Source organism: Tupaia chinensis, unplaced genomic scaffold, assembly GCF_000334495.1.
Source record: "Tupaia chinensis unplaced genomic scaffold, TupChi_1.0 Scaffold147123_1, whole genome shotgun sequence".
In the NCBI taxonomy this organism is placed as follows: domain Eukaryota; kingdom Metazoa; phylum Chordata; class Mammalia; order Scandentia; family Tupaiidae; genus Tupaia; species Tupaia belangeri.
The window spans coordinates 2134864-2151655 of NW_006206975.1; the positions used below are offsets into that span (position 1 = coordinate 2134864).

A 16792-nucleotide genomic window follows, 5' to 3' on the forward strand; every position below is an offset into this window, starting at 1 on the left:
AAAAAAAAAAAAAAAAAAGAAAAAAAAAGAAAAAAAAACTCTCAAAAAAAAGGCAGTGTCTGAAGACAATTAGTACTGAAAGCATATGTAGCTTTTGAATCAGAAATTCTACATCTAGGGGGCTGAAATTCCTGTACATTTGCACAAAGAGGCATACATAAAGATGTTTGACTGAAACATTTTTTTGTCACGTTAAAGGAAGGGAGCGATAACCTAAGTGTACCTCTGTTCAGAATAAGTAAGCAATTTATGACATCCATATTAGGCTACTGTAGAACACATAGAAAGAAAAAAATGTGTTCATAAGTTCTAAATTAGAAAATCTATGAATTCAGTGGAAGAAGAAGTTGCTGTTTCTGTGAAATTAAAACAAAGTGAAACTTCGTTGTATTTGACGTATAGATATATCATCGTATAAAAACAGGTACAGGAGAATCTGCACGCAGCGATTAAGTGCTTCTCTTTCGGGAGCATGGCATGGTGAGAGGAGAATGAAAGGGAAAACAGTACTATTTATGTAATTCCCCATTTGAGAATTTGCATGACAATAAACAGCCATATTAATGACATAATTTGAAACTATGATCATTTGAATTTTAATAAACATGGCTGACACATCTATCATCTCATTCTAAGGTCAGCATATCTGATGTTGGAGCCAGGTCGTGGTGCAGCAGCAAAATGCAGTGCTCTCTGAGGCAGTCTACATGGGCAAGTTCTTTGTTCAAGTCCAGAGACCTTCCTGGGGACACAGGGCAAAGACTTGCCCATGATCCAGGACTAGTTGCTATCTGAGGGTGGATTTTAGCATCTAGGTTCTGTTGGGTGTGCTCACTCTCTCTGTGCACCTCTCTCTCTTACTCATGGAAAAAATTAATAGGCTTTAAAAACACACCCTAATTTTGGGAACCAGCAGTTAGTGTAATGGCTATATTGCTGGACTCCCACGTAGTCTACCGCGGTTCGCATCCCGGACCTGGTGGATTAAAACTCACGCTGGGCATGTGTGCGTGCGTGCCCAAGATCCTGAGAGGAGAATGGAGGAGAAGGGATTGTGGCGTGACCATCCCCCCTGGGGGTGATTTCTCGCTTTCTGTCTTTCTGTCTTTCTGTCTCTCTCTGTCTATCTGGCGAGCGCACGCGCCCTATAGCGAAAACCTCTCAAAAGAAAAAAAAAAAAACACCCTAGATTTAGCTGTTTAGCATGTATAAGTTTGTGTAACTCAAGGCAGGTCAAAGTAAGGCTTATAAACTACCTACATCAGAATCCCCTAGAGTGCCTGAAAACAAAACAAACAAACAAAAATGCAGGTTCCCCAGACTCTACTGTCAATAAATTTAATTCAATAGGTGTGGAATAGTCCCAAGAATTTGCATTTTAAGAAACTTATGATCAGAGTTGGAGAATCACTGAAGTAGGGAATTAACTTTATTTGGATTTCATAGTTGCTTCAATGGTTTTAAATTCCTGATTCTTTTTAAGCAGGATACAAAAAAAAAAAAAAAAAAGGTCAGATTAACCAATGGGGTATTTGGAAGGTAGGAACAGGAGACGGTAATTTAGTAGCTAAATTTTCAAAAATGCTACCCAACCACCTGTGTTTTTGCGTGCAGGTGCTGACCTGTGCCTACGTAAAGTGGTTACTTGTATGCAAATACACACCTGTCAGATTTGCACCAACTCAGAGTGGGCAATAGAATGTCTGTTCTATTCTGCTTCTTGCTTACAGATTGTTTTTAATTCCTTGTTTTTTTTTAAAAGGAAAAAAAAAAAAAAAAAAAAAAAAAGGTCAGATTAACCAATGGGGTATTTGGAAGGTAGGAACAGGAGACGGTAATTTAGTAGCTAAATTTTCAAAAATGCTACCCAACCACCTGTGTTTTTGCGTGCAGGTGCTGACCTGTGCCTACGTAAAGTGGTTACTTGTATGCAAATACACACCTGTCAGATTTGCACCAACTCAGAGTGGGCAATAGAATGTCTGTTCTATTCTGCTTCTTGCTTACAGGGTTTGGGCTCTGTTTCTAATTATGGTTGCATTTTGTTTTTTTTCTGTATTCTCCAAGGAAATTTATCTTGTTCAGCCAATATAGATTGAAGAAAAAAGAGCCCTCTGTGCTTTACGTATTGTAGCATCTAGCGTTATCTATTTACCTATCTTTTTCTCCCACAAGACTGTGAGATCCTGAAGGACAGAACGTCTTAGCGCTGCGTATCCAAAGGCAGCATAATCCCTGCTGATCCACAGTCAGTGCTATACTGTCTGCATATTATTTCTACTGTAATCTATTTTCCATTTAGTAATCCAATCTAGAAATTATAGTCTGTGAAGTAATGGGTAACTTTGTGTATTTGCCCAATTCTTTCTTTTTATTTGGAGAGGTTTTCACTATAGGGCGTGTGTGCTCCCCAGGCAGACAGACAGAGAGAGACATAGAGACAGAAAGCAAGAAATCACTCCCCAGGGGGGATGGCCACGCTGCAATCCCTTCTCCATTCTCCTCTCGGGATCTTGGGCGAGCATGCACACGTGCCCGGCGTGAGTTTTAAGCCACCGGGTCTGGGACGCGAACCGCGATCGACTATGTGGGAGTCCAGAGACAGCCATTACGCTAACTGCTGGTTCCCCCCCCATTCTTTATAATGGGTTCAATAATAGACATTCTGGTTTAAGGTGGTTGATGGATATAGCCATGCAGCTGCTAAAGAAATTGTCTACCTTCCCTCCACCTCTTCCACTTATGTAAGACTGAGATTAGAGGGAAAGCATTTTCTATATAAATTGTGTTTAAACCTTTCAAAAAGGTTATTTAGCTAGCTTAGTGTTTAAACTTTTTTGAAACAAGGCCAAGATCTAAAGTTGTTTTGAGATTCTGATATTAAATGAAAATACTTATTTCAGTAATGAATTTAATGCTTTTTTTCTCATGACAGTTATGCAAATTAGCTCAAATCCATATCCCTGAGTTATTTTTATCATAAAGCCAAAAATATATTATAACAAGGCAAATTGTAATATATATAATCCTGAAATCAAAAAAAAATCCTCCAGCTTTTATTTCTCCTACTTTTCACCATTTCATATAAAGTATCTATTTTGTCACCTTGACTTTAATAAACACAGTGAAAATGGTTTATTCATACTATTCTTTAGAAATGAGGCCATGGAATATTCTGGATTATCCTGTTTTTTTCTTCTTTCAAGATGTTTTACATCCAATTCTCTTCACGGTATTTATGTACCTATACTAACATTATATTTTATTAAAACTTAAAGTGCTACGGGGCTGACCCACTTTAGGAATTTTAAAATGTACTTCAGGCTTTCTGTGAAAAAAGTGAAACTTCTCCAGGATCTTGGTGAATTCTAGTTGCTAGGACTTTAGCATCTCCATTACTACCTTCAATGTTTTCTCATTTTCCTTCATGGGTTATTAGTTTCTTGAGGCCAGGCAATGGGTCTAAAGACAGCTATATAGACATTTAAGATGTATTTGATGAATTAATGCCTCATGAATATTTTATGTAGTTTAGGAGTTTTAGAAATTATTTTCACTTCTATGTCTTTCCTGATTAAGCAATACCTTCCTTTTCTCAAAAAAAAAAAAAAAAGTCATAATTTAAAGCTTATAGAATATTTTCAGGGGAAAAAGTCCAGCTGAATTTTTTATATAGAGATGGAATCTCAATCAAAGAAATCCTAAAAATACTCTTACATTACAAACTCATATTTAAGAAATAAATACTATATTTGTTAAAGTGATATTTTCATGTCAGTTGATGATTTTTTCTATGTCTAGAAGGAAAGCAAATCAGCCTAAGTGAATGTTCATTTGCCTACCCAATTCTAAAATTCTGATTTTTAATAACTAAAATTTGGTTTCTTAATGTTGTCAGGGTGACAACAAACTTAAGAAAAGTTACTCATAACCAAACTCTTGTTCTTTTTGTTGTTTTTAACTTTCAATACATTCTCTGCCCTTTTCTCTGGCCCTTTAACATTTGAAGACTGCGAGAATAGAGAGAAAATCAATTGTCCAAATATTGACCCACTTTACAAAGTTGGTGCCACCTGACTCTTTAGCAGCCTGAAAGCTGATAATCCCCCTTTCACCACCTGCGGTTGCTGCATTGTCCCGAGCTGAAGGCCTGGTGATTACCTCTCATGCAGCTGATTTCATGAAAAAGCAGTTTGGAGTCACCTCTGAGGTGACTTCTCTAGTTAGGATGGCTGACTCAAATTTCAGATTGTACTTTGATTACTGAGTTTTGAAGTACCAGACATGCTCAGCATAATACAACATATTGTTATCTTTATTTATTAGTCTCTGTGAGAATTAATCATTTTAGCTGATACAATCTCTTCATAGTTTACAGTCTCTCTCAACTTTGGTTCTCATTCACCACTTGGAATTTAATTTATTTTTTCATGTCAGTCAATAGTAATTTGCCTAAAATTCCATTTTAATGCTGGGGAGATAACTGCTTCTACATTGAAAATGCCAGTAGTTTAACCAGGATTTTAACACATTGGAAAAACTGTGTTAATCCAATATACTAATTGTAACTGAATTCTGTTACCATTCCGAAAAAAAAAAAGCAAATCCAAAAAAACAACAACGAGAACAACAAAAACCTGAAAAGAACCCTTTAATTTTTATTTTGTTAAGTGAAGACTACATTTAGATAAAGTCTTCAATAATTTTTTTTTTTTTAAGAGAGATTGTTTTGCTATAGGGTGCATGTACTCGCTGAAGACAAAGAAAGAGAAAGAGAAAGTGAGAAATCACCTTTCAGGAGGAGTGACCATGTTGTAATCCCTTCTCCTCCATTCTGCTCTCGGAATTTTGGGCCTGCGTGCACACGTGCCCACATGAGTTTCAGGCCTCCAGGTCCAGGACTTGAACCATGGTTGACCATGTAGAAGCACAGCACTTTAATCACTATGTCACTTGCTGGTCCCAAGCCTTCAAGAATTTTAATTATTATTATTTTTACTGCTGCCAGAGGGCACATGCACTTGCTAGAGAGAGAGAGAAAGCACCCCCCACTCCCCATGGGCCATGTCACGCTTAAATTCTTTTTTCTTCCATCCATTTATCCTCTCAGACTTTTGGGCATGCATGCACTTGTGTCCAGCATGTTTTTCAAGCTGGTAGAACTGGGATTAAAACTGTGGTCAGCCATTGTGGGATCCAGTTCTCCAGAAGCAGTGCTTATCTACTATGGGGCTGGCCCCCTTCAGGAATTTAAAAATAGATTTTCAGGCTTTCTGTGAAAAAGGAGGAACTTTGCCAGGATCTTGGTGAACTGTAGATGCTAGGACTTAACTTCAGCATCTCTATTGCTACCATTAATGTTTTTCACATACATTGAACTATTTCATTGAAATTTGGGCAGACATTTTGTGGGTTCACATCAAACCTCCCTGTAGGGATGAATAATTAAAGGATTAATTAATCATTGTGTCCCATGAGAACAGGACCTCTGTGAGAAGTGCCTCATGTCTTTGGGACCCCTTGCATGAGGGGTGATAATTGCACAAGGTAAATCCAGTGATTTCTCTGAGATTCACCTGACCACTTCAAAGACTATCCCGGGGCCACAGGGCAGACCCACTCAAATTCTTCAGGAGCCATCAGGGTCATATTCTCAATGCAGGTGATTTCAACTCACTATTTGTCAGGGAACCACAGTCCCAGATAGTGGGGGATAATGATTCCCTAACTTTCATGTGCTTAAAAATCACAAAGGTAGCTCATGAAAATGCAGACCTTTAAGCTCAACCACAGAGATGCAGACTCAGTAGAGCTGACCTGCGGTTTTAGGAATTTGCATTTTTAATGAGCATTCCTGGTGAAAGTGCTGCTGGTGGGCCAAAGAGCCACACTTGGAAAAAAACACTGAGATAGGGAACCAGCAGTTAGCGTAATGGCTATGTCACTGGACTCCCACGTAGTCGACCGCGGTTCGTGTCCCGGACCCGGTGGCTTAAAACTCACGCCAGGCGCGTGTGCGTGCGTGCCCAAGATCCCGAGAGGAGAATGGAGGAGAAGGGATTGCAGTGTGACCATCCCCCTGGGGGGTGATTTCTTGCTTTCTGTCTCTATGTCTCTCTCTGTCTGTCTGGCGAGCGCAAGCGCCCTACAGTGAAAATCTCTCAAAAAAAAAAAAAAACCCCAAAAAAAGTGGTTAACCAGAATTTAGCCACGGGCAGCTAATTACTGAGTGGCCATCTGATTAAGGCCAATTAATAGAAGGGACTATTGCAGTAGCTGAATACATACTAGAAGAATCATGCAAGAAACTATCTTCCTAACTTTTGCTTTTGTTACTGTTAATTTTATTACTGGAGGTAGAGCAAGAGTATATAGAAACAAGTATAAAAATGACAAATTTCTACCTAGCAAGTGTCTCTTCTTCTTCTCCCCCTCCCCTCCCTCCCCCCCTCCTCCTTTTTTCCTGAGGTTTTTGCCTAAGGGCACATGTGCTGGGGGAGTGGGGGGAGAGAGACAGTGAGAGGGAAAGTGAGAAATCACCTCCTGGGGGGATGAGTACACTACAGTCCAATCTCTTTTCCCCCATTCTCTGCCAGGGATCTTGGGCACACAGGCACATGGGTCAGGTGTGATTTTTCAAGCCACTGGGTCCTGGACTCGAACCGTGGTCGGCTATGTGGGAGCACAGTGACACAACTGCTCTGCCATCTGCTGGTCCAGTGTCACTTCTTTTGTACACAAAACCCAGGAAAAATGAGAGTTTTTTTGTTTTACTTTTCTCCTTCCTTCTCCTCTCCAAAATCACTGCAATGATTGCAGTTGGGAAACTAGACCTTTATGTGATCAAAGAAAAAGAGAAAATTTAGAATCTTCCTCAAGATTTCCCTTCTCTTCCCCACACATGGAGCTACTCTTAATTTATCCAGAATCAGACCAAGTCAGTTTCCTTCAGGAATTCCCAGGCACTTTTAGGATCAAGATCATAACCCTTAGCATGGCTGAGAAAGGCCATGACCCGGTCCTTGCACATGGCCCTGCCCATCATCTCTTGCCCTCCTTCGGTTCTAGGTCAAAGTCACCAAAAAATTGATTCACTGGATCATTGGGTGATATGTTGATCACAGCAGCTGGATATCACAAGGCTAACTACCTGGTTTGAGACCTAGATCTGCTGGCTTGAAAAATAAGTTGGAACATGTACATGAGTATCCACAATCCTGAAAGGAGAGAGAAAGGAGAAGGGATTGTGGTGTGACCACTCCCTCATGAGAAAGGCTTTCCCACTTTCTCTCTCCCTCTCTGGTGAGAGGATATGCCCTCTTACAAATTTTTAAAAAATTGAATCATGGGGCCAGTGGGTAGTGTAGTGGTTAAGGTTCTGGACTCCCACGTGGCCAATGGCAGTTTGAATCTCAGATCGGATGAATGAAAATCATGCTGAGTGCATGTGTGTGTGTGTGTGTGTGTGTGTGTGTGTGTGTGCCTCAAGTCCCAGGAGGGCAATGAAGGAGAAGGGATTACAGCATGGCCAACCCTCTTCATCTCTCTGGTAAGCACATGTAACTTATAACAAAAATCTTTCTATGAAAAAACATATTGATTCACTGGAAACGAATTTGAACAGAAAACCAATAAACTTAAAGATACTCAAAATACTAATTTCTCCAAATGTGTGATATTTAAAAAAATAATTGATGATGTGTTGATATTGGATCGGATTTTAAAACGGCTTCTGATGGTTTCTGCTGTATTTTAGTTGACTGGTTTTCTCACTGTTTTCATGGCAGCATTTTAAGGAATTGAAATCCAATTTATCAATTATGATGCTAATTAATTCACTTAACAATATGTGCAAAGTGAGGACAGAGGCAACATTTCATTGCTGGTGGTGTTGGGGTGGGAGTTTTCAGGGAAAGCATCTCTAGGCTCTGAACAGGAACAGGGAGCTGGTTGTGCAAAGATCTAGAGAAAGAACATTCTAAACTCTTCAGTAAGAAAGATGTAGAGAGTTGTAGGAAATAATGTTTATAGCATTTTATAAAGTTTATATCAACATATGTTGCTCTAACCTAGTTGCAAGGGAAGCTGGGAACTGATAACAGGTGTGTCAGCTTTCCTAGTAGGGGCAGGGTCTGTCTCATTAGGAGCACTCTATTGAAATGAGGTTCAGCTATGGATTGCCATAGAGAATGATCAATGCCAGCATGGTACAGTTGGGAGAAATATTGGAAATAAGAAGGTAAAATGATTTAAAAATCACTTGTAAGCACAGCTTTCCTTTAGCTTCAGTTAGTTTAATTTCAGCGAAGTCATTTCATTCAATTATCAGTGACTAGAGTTTCTATATTTGAGGTACTTCGGATTTATAATTTGTGAAATGAGGATTTGCTTTGAATTTCCAATTGCTTCAACTGAAAATATAAACCAAATAGTGAAAAAATATTCTTACTCTTTTTCTGATAAATTAAAAAATTGGCCTTTTGATTACTCAGTAAATTGATAATATTGAGAAATGAGTTTTGGCATGTCCCATAAGTTGCTCTCTTCTCTGTGTCACAAACCGAAATTATTTTCTTTTTCTTTTCTTCCTTCCTTCCTTTATCATTTTTCTTTCTTTCTTTCTTTCTCTCTCTCTTCCTTTCTTGCTTTCTATTTATTTATTTTTTTGAATCTCTGGCCTCCCTCTTGACCTCTGCATATGATAGATATAAACTATAGGCCTCTTCCTTTGACCCCTATCCCTTCTCCCTGAGTAGTCAAGGCCCTCCCCTTTTCACACATTTCTCCAACTCCAGGCCAAGTGCAAGTGCTTTTCCTTGTTATGGGATTGCTGGGGGTAAATGTAATAATTTCAACTCTCTTAGCTTAAACAACAAAATATTGCTTCTTCAAACATTTAGTAGACAGGAATATCTTTTAAGTCAAGCGGTTGGGAGCCCTAGCTGGTAGAGCTCTTCAACTGTCTGTCTAGGTCTCCAATAGCCCAGTCCTTGTTGGGGCTTCAGAATGTTGTTGGTCTGGGGCCTGGTTTCTAGATTTGGCTGAGAAAGGTCTTTAGCAGTTGGGACACAGATTTATATCCCCGAACCCCAAGAGCTTCTCATCGGTGTTTGGCAGATAATCTTAGTTTCCAACATGTGGTACAAATGTTTTTTCAATGACCAGTCAGCACAGAGACAATGGGGAAGTCAGCTATTGGTTAGAACACAGGTCACAAATGGCTGGAAATGGCTGTTTTTGTTTGTTTGTTTGTTTTTGAAATAGCTGTTGATATTACTGATCTGAAGAGCCTAGTAGGAGACCTTGGACTGAGGTTAGGCATTGAATCTCTCTAGTTACTCTAAACTGTAGTAATTGTTTAGCGAGCATTCATGATGAAATGGCACTATTGGAAAGAGTACATGAATTTGACCTCATGTGGGAAAAAAGAGATCCATACGTATATATGAAAGGGCTTACTGTCTAATTACACATATGAATATACACATGCATATATGTAATACTATATAATTGTTTGTTGTATGTTGGTTTCTACATTAACCTGTAAGCTCCTTAAGTCACATCTATTTTTCTGTTTAATCTTTATATATGGAAGGCCTAAGAGCATGTAGATGTTCAATAAACATATGAATAAATGAACATATCGCAAACAACCTTGAGATTCAATATAAAGTTCAGTGCATTGTTAAACTGATATAGTAGAGAAAAACTTTTTAAAGTTATAATTATTTTACTTGTGAGCTGCTACAGGTTAACAAATAAAAGTTATCAAATGTGCACTACCAATAAGTTATAAACATTGTTATAAAATAAATTATATATGTATATGAAAATGTAGGTAGATGTACATTATGGTGCTCTAATGTTAAACTTGAAATGCTTTATTTGTAGTTCTTTAATAGTCCAGATGCTTTAAAATGCTAAAAAAAATCAAATCTTAATCATTTCACATTTTCCTATATTCACAATTTCTAAAATATAACCTAAAGTTCAACAAACATTTGTTAAAAGTATAAAACAGCTCTACTGACTGCTTAGGCAGGTCAGAGCCGCCGGGGCATGTAAAAATTGCTTTTAGAGAGAGAAAGAAATAGTTTTCCTTTCCATGTGTTTGACCAGTAAGAATCAAATTACAAACATCTTTCTCTTTCTCCCCTGAATTAGTTTTCTGTTGCTGGGTAACAAATAACAAGTTGAGCAGCTTGAAACAATACCCATTCATGAGCTCATAGCTCTGCAAGCCTGAAGGCATCCACGGCATGACTGGATTCTTGGTTCAGGGTATCTCAAGGCTGAAATCAAGATAGTGTCCTAACGGAGTGCTGATCTGAGGACTCCAGGATAGCTCTACTACCCATTCTCTTCTTTGACAGAATTTAGTTGCTTGAGGTTGTACGACTGAAGTGCCATTTATTGATTTCTTGCTTGCTCACTGTTAGCTAGGGGCTGCTGTCAGTCTTCAGAGATCACCACATTCCTTGATGTGATCCTCTCCATCTTCAAGCCAGCAATGGCATGGCATGGTGAATCCTTCTTGTGTTTCAACTTTCTAACTTTCTGTGTTTTCTAGACCCAGATTTAAAGAACTCATGTGATAAGGTCAGGCCTATCTGGATTCTCTCTCTCTGAAGGTCCATTGATTTGGGAATTTTATTACATTTGCAAAATCTCTTTGGTCATATAATGTAGCATAGTCATGGGAGTGATATCATTATAAAGCATAAGGGATCACCTTAGAAGTCTGCCTATGACATTGCCTTACACCAGGGCTTTGGTTTGAGCTCACGTGTCAATCATGTCTGTATGTGTGTGTGGGATGTACATGTGTAGGAAAAAAATATGTGTGGTGTGTAAGAGGTTGCATTATTCTGATTTCTGTGATCAGTTTGATCAGTCCATGAAACCAGGATCATCTGTAATAGCATAATTTTATTTTACTTATTGTTTTTATTGCCAGAGTGATCATTTTGGAAGCTGCGGTGCCTAGGGCAAGTTTCTTTATTAGTTTTCTATGAAACTACAGGTGCTTTCTCAAGATCGGTGTAAGAATTTTGATTGCAAATGTCTTTATGTATTGTATTACTCTCAGCATATTTGAGATGATGACTGCCATTAAAGAAAGTGGTAAGGGATGAGTTGTAATTTTGAAGGTGTGGAAAGATATATTATCTAGGAAGTATCTTTGATTGTTATTGTTGAGTAGACGACAGTATGTTGGAAGTGTGGTTTAGAATTTCAAAACAGTAAAACAGAGAGCTTTAATAGTCAAGGGCTCTTTATTTGTGGCCCATGGATCTCCAAGGTTCATATATGGGCTTCAAGGTAGGCCAAGTAGCTTTTACAATTGAACATCACTTATCAGTTTATATGTGTACATTCATGTTCTGGAAAGGAGCCAATGATATCACTAGATTCACTCACAGGTCCAGTTCACCAAAATGATTTAAAAACCATAAGACTAATTGAAAGCTCTTTTCTTTTTTGTGATTATGGAAACTGATAGCCATGGGGATAAAATGACTCGCCTGAAATCACAGAACTAATTGGCTTTTTGCACAATAGAGATTGGTTGCTGAGGGTTCTTTTCTTTTTAGGTTTTTGCCATAGGGCACATTCACTTCCCAGAGAAACAGACAGAGACAGAGATAGGGAAAGTGAGAAATCAGCCCCTGAGGGGGATGGCCACACACAGCGTGCACTTTATCCTGAAGGAGAATTTTAAGGCTACACTTGTGGCAGTCTTATATAACATTAGCCAAATCATTATTACACTGTTCCTTTGGATACATGGTATCCTTTAAAAAAAATAAAGCAAGCTGAAAATGGGGGAAGAGGTAAACTGGGTTAGGATATAAACATATATTGCCTTACACAATAAAAAATACCCATTGAATAAATTAGTGGGATGAAGTATTTTATTTATAAAAGAAAAGTATATGAACGGTCTGCATTTTTACTGGAATCTTGCTAGTTACTGTTGGCACTATTATACATGTTATTTTGAGGGTAACTACTTTTTTAAAAGATAAATTAAAAGCAGGAGAAACAGCTTAGGAGTAATTATGAAAAACATATGGTGATAATGATAAGAGCAGTTGAGTGATTTATATAAATTATTTAATTTAATTTAACCCTTCCAATATTCCATGATTCAGATGTTTCACCAGGCCTATACAAGAGAAATTGATGTGTAAAAAGGTTATTTATTTTTATTGCCATAGTGGTGGTGCCTAGGGCAAGTTTCTTAATTAGTTTTCCATGGAATGACAGGTGATTTCTCAAGATCTGTATAAAAAAAGTAATTTGTCAAGGTAAGAGTTAGTAAATGCCATAGCAGAATCACAAACTCAGATGAGTTAAAAGCATGTGTTCTAATTTCTAAGCACAAAGTTCACTCCCAATAAATCAGAATAAACATTGGAATTCGTAAAGTTTTTTTTTGTTTGTTTGTTTTTGTTTTTGTAGAGGTTTTTGCTATAGGGTGCATGTGCTTGCCAGCCAGCCAGAGAGACACAGAGAGATGGAAAGCGAGAAATCATCCCCTAAGGGGGATGGCCATGCAACAATCCCTTCTCCTCCATTCTCCTCTTGGGATCTTGGGCATGCATGCACACATGCCCAGCATGAGTTTTAAGCCACCGGGTCCAGGACACAAACTGCAGTCGACTACATGGGAGTCCAGTGACATAGCCATTACACTAACTGCTAGTCCTTTTTTTTTTTTTTCCCATAGGTTGCATGTATTTGCCAGAAAGGTGAGAAAGAAACAGAGAGAGAAAGTGAGAACTCACTCCATGAGGGTGGGGGATTGAGGGGGGTGACCATGCTGCAATTTCTTCGTCTCCATTCTCCTCTCAGGGTTTTGGGCATGTACACACACACACACACCCCAGGGTGATTTGCAAGTCACCAGGTCCGGGACTCTAATTGCAGTCAGCCATGTGGGAATCCAGCCACCTTAAGCACTATGTCACCCGCTGGTCTGGAACTGGCAAGTTTTTAAAAACTGAATAGCAAGTACAATATTAATTATCTCTAAGACACATTTATTAAGATGCCCTTCCCCAACTGTACACATACATATTTATCTTTAGAATTTACCTCAACATTAGTGGTATATATATTTTTTGTTTATAGTTTTCCTTTGAGTATAGGATCAATTGAATTAATAGGAAAGAAATATTTTTAACAAAGCCTGCTAATGTCAAAAATAACTATTTGGATAAACCCCTAGATCAATCAGGAAAGTTTAATTTCAGCCCTTGGGAGGTCAAAGGTAATAGAAGTGTGTGTGTGTGTGTGTGTGTGTGTGTGTGTGTGTGTGGTGTCTTTAAAAGCCAAACTGTCTTCTGTTAATTTAGCACAAGAAATCTAGATTTCTACTTGAACCATGAGTGGATTTCCATTTGTTCTTAGTGTGTACATGTGACATAGTATGACATAGGCAGTTAAACTCTAGACTTAAACCCCTTTCTCATGCTTATAAAAATATATGCAATAAAGCGCACAATCCATGAAGTTTTTTGAAATTTAACTCTGACAGCTTTCAGAGTAACTTAAATTTGGGTTCTGGGACAGCTATTTGACAGATAGTGATGGCAGAGTGGATCCCACAGTGACCCAGTCACTTTGTGTGGATTTACACTTGTGTCCCTATAGTTGAACCTGTGGCAGAGTCTACCTGTACCAGCTAGTTCATATTCCAAAGTATTACAGGGAAAACTAAGGTGAGCTGGATGTTCTAGTAAATTCACATAATATTGCCAGGAGATCTGATGTTCCCGCTATCATGGGCGGCCTTGAAATAGCAATAACAGCTATCTGAATTTCCTAGAACATTGTGAAAATAGTTGTGGAAAATGGCAATGGTTTACTGGGGTTGATTGGAAGTGCCAAACCAAACCTGGCTATTATATAGGAACAGGGGTGAAAGACCTTGGTTCTGGTTTGGTCTTTGCTCAACAAGAAGTATTCTTAGGCAGGCACTTTACTTCTCTGTCCCAGCAACTCATTCCCAAAGTGGAGGGACTGGACAAGATCAGGGATTTTAGTGGGAAACTGGAGAGAGGGATTTGCCTCCTTTCTCCCAGTCTCTTAGGTTGTTAGAACTTTTGAAAGAGGAGAGATAATTTTTTAATAAATGTAATGACTAATTAAGTAATATTTCATAGTGGATAAAATTTAAGTATGTTTTTATAGTACAAAGTTCAGGAAAAATATGAAGTATTTTTGTTTTTCAATAAAAAACGCAAGTTTCAAAAGGTTAAGTATGGCCCATTTGAGAGTCAGAAAAGACTCTCAACAACTAGAAAAGGTTCTGAGTTTAGAACTTGGCCAACAGCTAGAGGAAATAAGTTCTTTTCCCTTTCTGAGCCAGTAAATGTAAAGATTTGGGATAGTCCTCAATATTTATCATGTAGCCATTATGTGTCAGGAGCTATCAGATCTGGGCATATAGTAGTGAACAACAAAGACCAAAAATCCTTGCCCCCTAGGAACTAAGATTCTAAGTAGCAAATAAGACAAAGATAAAATGTTAGTGCAGAGGATACTGCGATGTCCTACTCAGATTTGACTTCAATGAAGGACATGAAGTCCAGCAGCTGGTAAGGGCTGTCACAGATAATCCTAGTCCTTGTGATTGGCTCATCTGCAGGAAGCTGCCTCACCCAGTGCAAATCCAGTGACCAATCTAGGAATGTCAGGTTCTGACTTGGCTGTCCTAGTCGCCAGGAGACTATGCCGAAGAGTTATTTTTAGCTCCAGAACTCCTTGTGGCATTGGCTGAAGCTGTCCTTGAGATCCATATGGTACACGGCAGTCCGGACTTGCCTTTGCTCAATTCTGCTTTTGTTCCCTCTGTTCCACACAGGGCCAGGACTGAGGGGGGTGAGGCTCACTGGGTACAAAATGTACAGGTACTCCCACCTCTGGGACAGAGCAAGTACAGAGTGGCTCAGGAATAACAACTCATTTCAAAGTGCATGCTTTAAAAAATTACTAGTACCTAGCAATGCCACATCAGACTATTAACTTTGTGAAGATATTTTAAGCAATAATTTGGAAACATGATTTAAATTTAATCCTATATGATGCCATAAATGCAAATAACTTAAGTGAAATATCAGTCTAATAAACGATAACCTTGAGGCTTGATTTACTTTGCACCTATATAGCAAAACAGATACCAAGTGGTTATAACTGTCTCCTTGACTGGGATATTGCCAAGGTTCTTTTGACATCAAGTACATGAAATACCTACATTTGAGAAACATCTGAACAGGAATGCATGTGCCTTTGTCCTGAGGAGTCACAGCATTGTTACTATCATTCTTGCTATATTTTATTGACTCTTACTAAAAAATGTATGTCATGTATTAGTCTACTTAGTCTTCACTATAGACATGTCAGCTAAGAATCATTTTATCTTTAAAATGAGAAAGCAGAATCTCAAAGAGTTTAAATGTTTTGTCCCAAATCATGAAGTTGCTAAGAGAAGTCTAGATTCTAACTCAGGTTTTCTAGCTCCAAAGGCACTTTCTTCCCATGGCCCCATGTTGAAAGGCAATTGCTTTCTTCTTCTTCTTTTTGCTTTTGGAGAGGTTTTTGCTATAGGGCATGTGTACTCACCAGAAAGACAGAGAGACAGAAAGTGAGAAATCACCCCCCCAGAGCACGTGGCCATGCCGCAATTCTCTCTCCATTCTCCTTTCAGGATCTTGGGCACGCATGCACACGTGCCCAGCATGGGTTGGGACGCCCCGTTGCCAATGCAAAGATCGGCCCCCGCCGCACGCACGCAGTTTGAGTGCCGGGAGGTAAGAAATACCACTCCCTGAGGTTGGACGTGGGTGCCCCGTTGCCAACGCAAAGATCGGCCCCCGCCGCACACACGCAGTCTGAGTGCCGGGAGGTAACAAGAAATACCACTCCCTGAGGTTGGACGTGGGGAACTTTTCTTGGGGCTCAGAGTGTTGTACACGCAAAACAAGGATCATCGATGTTGTCTACAATGAATCCAATAATGAACTAGTCTGCACCAAAACCCTGGTGAAGAACTGCATTGTGCTCATTGACAGCACACCATACCGACAGTGGTAAGAGTCCCACTATACACTGCCCCTGGGCCACAAGAAGGGGGCCAAGTTGACTCCTGAGGAGGAAGAGATTTTAAACAAAAAGCAATCAAAGAAAATTCAGAAATACAACAAAAGGAAAAAGAATGCCAAAATCAGCAGTCTCCTGGAGGAGCAGTTCCAGCAGGAAAAGCTGCTTGTGGGCATTGCATCCAGACCAGGCCCGTGCATAGCTATGTGCTAGAGGGCAAGGAGCTGGAGTTCTTCCTGAGGAAAATCAAAGCCCGGAAAGGCAAATAAACCTTCCTATCTTCGCTCTATAATAAAGGTGTTTATTGTTACAAAACCAAAAAATTGCTATGGGGTTTATGTGCTTGAGAGAGAGAGAGAGAGAGAGAGAGAGAGAGAGAGAGAAAGAGAAATGAGAAACAGCCCCTGGGATTATGGCCATGCTGCAATCCCTTCTCCTCCACTCTCCTCTTGGGATTTTGAACATGCTTACACATCCCGCTTGGCATGTTTTTCAAGTCGCTGGGTCCAGGATTTGAATCATGCAGTTGGCCATGAGGAATCCAGCTGCCCTAACCACCAAGCCACCTGGCTGGAATCCCATTTTATTTTTTATGTGCCCACTTAATGTTTTCTTCAGAAATATGTGTGTGTGTGTGTGTGTGTGTGGTGGCTGGAATCCCATTTTATTTTTTATGTGCTCACTT

At 39.2% G+C, this 16792-nt stretch overlaps 1 pseudogene; it reads left to right on the plus strand.

Annotated features, from left to right (window-relative positions):
* The window catches only part of LOC102489926 (40S ribosomal protein S8 pseudogene), a 72320-nt pseudogene extending 55925 nt beyond the window's left edge, over positions 1 to 16395 (plus strand).
* The last annotated feature ends 397 nt before the right edge of the window (positions 16396 to 16792 follow it).